Genomic DNA, 4,912 nt, shown 5'->3' with positions numbered 1-4,912 from the left:
CTCTGGTAGGTGGGATATTCCGGTCCCTGTTCAATTAAACAGAGGCAAAGAAACTGTTAAAAATATCAGCTTTCTTGTCTGGTGTCGCCACAAGATTACCGTTTATATCTTGCAGGGGCCCTACATTGCCTGCTGCCCTCTTCTTGCTCCCAATGTACTTGAAAAAGGACTTTTGGTTGTCCTTAATCCTGGACACTAGCCTGAGTTCCATCTCTACTTTGACCTTCCTAATAGCCGTCCTACACTCACGGGCCGAGGAGGAGTACTCCTCCTTGGTGATAACTCCTCCCTTCCACTGGTTGTATGCCCCCCTTTTAGTCCTCAGGCATTCCTGAATCCCCTTGCTGAGCCAAGGGGGTTTCTGAGCACTCTTATCCCCCTTGCTTTTCTCAGGGACTGTTATCCTTTGGGCCTGGAGGATCGCCCCCTTAAGATACGACCATCCCTCGTGAACTCCCATCTCCTCTACCTTCTGGGCCCTCAGTGCCACTCCCACTATTCTCTTAAACTCATTGAAATTGGCCCTTCTGAAGTCAAGGGTTTTAGCCTTGGTGTGAGCCCTTGACGTCCTGTGTTGGATAGTGAAATCCAGCAGGTGATGATAGCTATTGCCTAGGTGGTCAAGGACCTGCAGTCCCCTCATCAGGTCATCTCCAGTAGCCAGGACCAGGTCCAGCAAGTCATTACCCCTAGTGGGGCTGTGCACTTCCTGGATAAGGTGAAGATCCTTTAATACAGCCAGGAACCCACCTGAGCGGTCAGACCTGGCTGTCTGCTCCTCCCAGCAAATGTCTGGGTAGTTTAGGTCACCCATGACAATAACATCCATTGACCTAACCACCTCCATTAGCTGACTGGAGAAGCCCTGGTCCAGTTCTTCCCTCTGGTTGGGTGGTCTGTAGTAGGCACCCACCGTAAGGTCCCTTTCGCCACGCCCCCCTTGTAGTTTGACCCTCAGTGGCTCTGCCCGACCCTCCTCTAACCCAAAGCTAATCCTTGATGATGTGAAGTGCTCTTTGACATACAGCAGAACTCCCGCACCTTTCCTCTCTGTCCTGTCTCTTCTATATAGGTTGTGTCCCTGAATGCCCACCGCCCAGTCCTAGATTAGGTCCCACCAGGTTTCTGTGAGCCCTACTAAGTCTGGGTTCCTACTCGCAATCAGGAGGCACAGTTCCTCTTGCCTACTCCCCATACTATGAGCATTAGTCTAGAGGCACCTGAGGCCTCCTGAGGGTGCATGTGCCTCCCTCCCAGTCCGAGGACAGTTGTGACCCCCTGCTCCCTGGATGTTGATGCTTACCTGGGCTTCTCTTCCTCTTGTCACCCTGCATGCTGGTGAAGCATCCTTTCCACTCGAAGTGGCCCCTTCCCCCGGCGTGCTGCCTACTTCTGTGGCCCCTTCCCCAGTGTGATGCCTGCTTCTGCAAGAAGGTTCCCATGGCAATTGGAACTCTGACAGCCTGGCCTTGCAACCTGCTTCCGTAGGGGTGTTTTGCTCCCACTCCAGCTGCAGGGAGGGTCTCAGGTTGCACACATGATGCACTCTCTTTCTCCCTCCCCTGTGCTACTGCCAGGGAATTCCTTTTATCCTAAGAGTCCTCCAGGGCTAAACCACTCCACAAGCCCTCTTCTGGTTGCTTGGTACCGGCCAATTTCCCAGCAGCCTCCCACCTGGACACCGGCACTTCATTAACTGTGCCGTGGGTCTGTCACAGAAGTATAATGGTTCCAAAGATGTTAAGGAGCAAAAAGAAGAATGAGGTTAAAATTTGAGGGGAAAATAAAATCAGATTAAATGAGACTCAGTAGCAGGAGAGCCAGAAAGATGTCACTAATATTAGTAAGTGTTACTGACACCATTATGTGAATCTATTATGCTTTTCTTGTTTTATCATGTTAATTTTACTTTGCCACTTGTGTCACATGGAATACTCTTTATAATCCAGAGTGGCTAAGAGTCTGGTCCATGTTTCTGACAGCTGTTTTGAAGCTAAGAATATGTAGACTGCATCTGGCAATACTAATGTTGGAGCAGAATCAGTAGAAAACTCCACTTTCTTTTTAGGAACTACTGAGAAGGATGTAAAGTCCCTTGTCCAGGAAAGGGACTATTACCCATAGAGATGCCAGAAGACTGACTTCAATATTTTTGTAAAAGAAGTTCATCCTTTTTAACTAGCAAAAAATTACAAGGAACATAAAAACTGAGGGGAACATAGATGCTTAAATGTGTTAATACATAATCTAAAAATTGTTGCATTATCTTTCTTGGTGCAGATACCAGCCATCATTACTGGAATGTAATCCATTCTGATATCGATTACTCAATAGTAGATATAGCAGTTGGGCTCCCTGGAAGCTGTAATGAATAATCAAGAAAAAAAAAATTGTTCACTTTGAAGAGAATAAAATGTACAAAAGAGAAACCACAATTATTTACTTTTAGAAAGTTTGGAATGTAGTAGCCAGGTGAAGAGCATTATCCCCTCTGGCTCCAGATCTGAGGGTTCTTTTTATTCTCAATTGTTTTTTGCGGGGGTTGGTCTCTGTACTGATCTATTACTGCATTCCCCTAGACCTAGGAAAGACAACTGGCTGTATTTCAAGGAAAAATGTTATCACCAGGAAAAGAAAGATGGATTTGTAATAACTGGAGAGAACTGGATGAAGTCTGCTAAAAACTTTCAGCAGCTCAGTTTGACTGGTTTAAGGGCTTGCGTTGCCTCTGGTGCCACACAACTGGAAGGGGGAAAACTAGGCTTTTGGTTCCTGCTATCAGACTTATTTCTGATTTTTAACCAATGATTGCCCAATGTAAGCTATATAAACAGCCCCGGGAAGAGCCTGTCCTAGACCCAGGTCTTCCCACTGCAAGCTGAATGCTGTAACGACTAGCCTACAAAGACAGTATTTGCCTTGCTTGCTCTCCACCTGGCTGTGGGACCTTTGCATGCTTGCCTGCCCACTGGGCCAGCTTCAATAGGAGGAGTAAAAGGCATCCCCACCCAAATGATTCTGTAGCCTGGTGATTAGGGTACTACCCTGGGAAGTGGAAGATGTGCAAGTGAATCTCCTGCAACTGAAAAGGGCCAAGAAGCCACATCTGCCACTTCCTGGGTGAGAGCTCTAACCATTAAAATCTTGTCCAAAAGATGTGTGGCAGCACCATAACTGGGCAGTTGTGCCAACACTCATAAAAGTGACAAAGGAATTCAGGATCCCAGGTAAAAGGAGATGCCTAATATGCAGCCCGAGTCAGATGCCCATGCTCTGGAGGTGGGTATGAGTTCAAATGCACCCTTGTACTTAGTGTTTCCTATTGGCCACCTCTATCCACCTCCAAGCTTTCTGGATTGCTCTTCAGAGGTACCTAATTCTCCCCATTGACTGTACAGTGGTCCTAAACATGTCTAACTGGATTACCATCCTGGATCTATATGATGCAGTTGGGAGAACTGCAGTCCCCGGAGAACCGCTCTAATTAAAATGCCGCAGTGTTACATGTATGAAGCCCCCCACATTTAAAAATGGTTGCAGGATGCTTTAACTAAAGCTCATTCAATCAGTTTTAGTTAAAGCACCCCAGCAGTCATTTTTAAACCCACAGGGGCTTATACATATGATGCTACAGCAATGCTACAATATTCTAATTAAAATGCATCAAAGCACATGTATAGGCACCCAGTGTGTCCACACTTGGGTTAATCAGCAACAGTTAAAGAGAAATAATTCCTTGTGTAGATATGTCCTTAGATACTTGTGAAAATTTTACCTTATGTCTTTCAGATTGTTCTAAGTGCTCTGCTACATCAAATTTCTATTTTCAGGCTCCCAATTACACAGGGAATTGCATGTTTACTACAGAATAAAAGTGGCAATTTAGTTCAGAAAAAAATGTATACATGAGCATTTTAGCTTTCATTTCCAATCTACTTTTCATCATTTTCAAATCATATAATTTAGGACATTGATAATTACAAAGTATGAAAAGTATAGGTGAAAAGAAGCAGTCAAAGTATGGCTGTGCAGAGCAGGTAATATTCGATTCGACAGCCATGTCGAATATTAAACCGGGTCCCGCTTCGATTTGCTGTCTGCTTCAAGTCGAAGCGGGTCCACTTCAACTCGAGGTCGAACCTCAGTCGAATATTCAAGCTGCTTCGACTTCCCCATAGGCTATAATGGGGAAGGTTGAAGCAGGCTATAACTTTGGCATTTCCTGTCTGATCTTGATGAACCTTGCAGGAATGGTAGCTCCTGAGGAGCCCACAAAGCGTGCCAAGTTTCAACAAGGTAGGTTCAGGGGGTACAGAGAAACTACACCCCAAATTCTTGAGACCAAACCGCCTGTACTTTCTATATGCAAAGCCACAGGGAGCTCAAGCTTGCAGGAATGGTAGCTCCTGAGGAGCCCACAAAGTCTGCCAACTTTCAAAAAGATAGGTTCAGGGGGGTTGGAGAAACAGCACCCCAAATTTCTGAGAGAAAACCTCCTGTGACTTCTGTGTGGAAAGTTACAGGGAGCTCAAAACTGCAGGCTTGCTAGCCCCTGAGGAACCCACCAAGCCTGCCAACTTTCATGGTGATAGGTGCAGGGGGTTGGGGGAAACTGCACCTTAGGCTGCTGACAAACAAAACTCGTGATCCAGATGGAGCGAGGAGAGTGGCGTTTGCTCCGTCTGCACCTGGCGCTTGGGGAGCCCCAGCAGCGGGAGATTCACCTTGAGGAACACCAGCTGCTCCACCAAACCAGGATCCAAGCAGGTGTGATGAGGTGTCACAACATCTGCAGCCATGCTGAACACCCTCTCGCTTGGCACAGTGGTCAGTGGACAGGACAGGTATTCCCGGGCAACTGTGGCCAGATCCTGCCACATCGGGCTGTGGGTTGCCCAGTAGGCCAAGGGGT

Source organism: Gavialis gangeticus, unplaced genomic scaffold, assembly GCF_001723915.1.
Source record: "Gavialis gangeticus isolate Ggan-Ray unplaced genomic scaffold, GavGan_comp1, whole genome shotgun sequence".
Lineage (NCBI taxonomy): Eukaryota > Metazoa > Chordata > Crocodylia > Gavialidae > Gavialis > Gavialis gangeticus.
The sequence above is the reverse complement of the archived record's forward strand: the minus strand, read 5'-3'. Positions refer to the sequence as shown.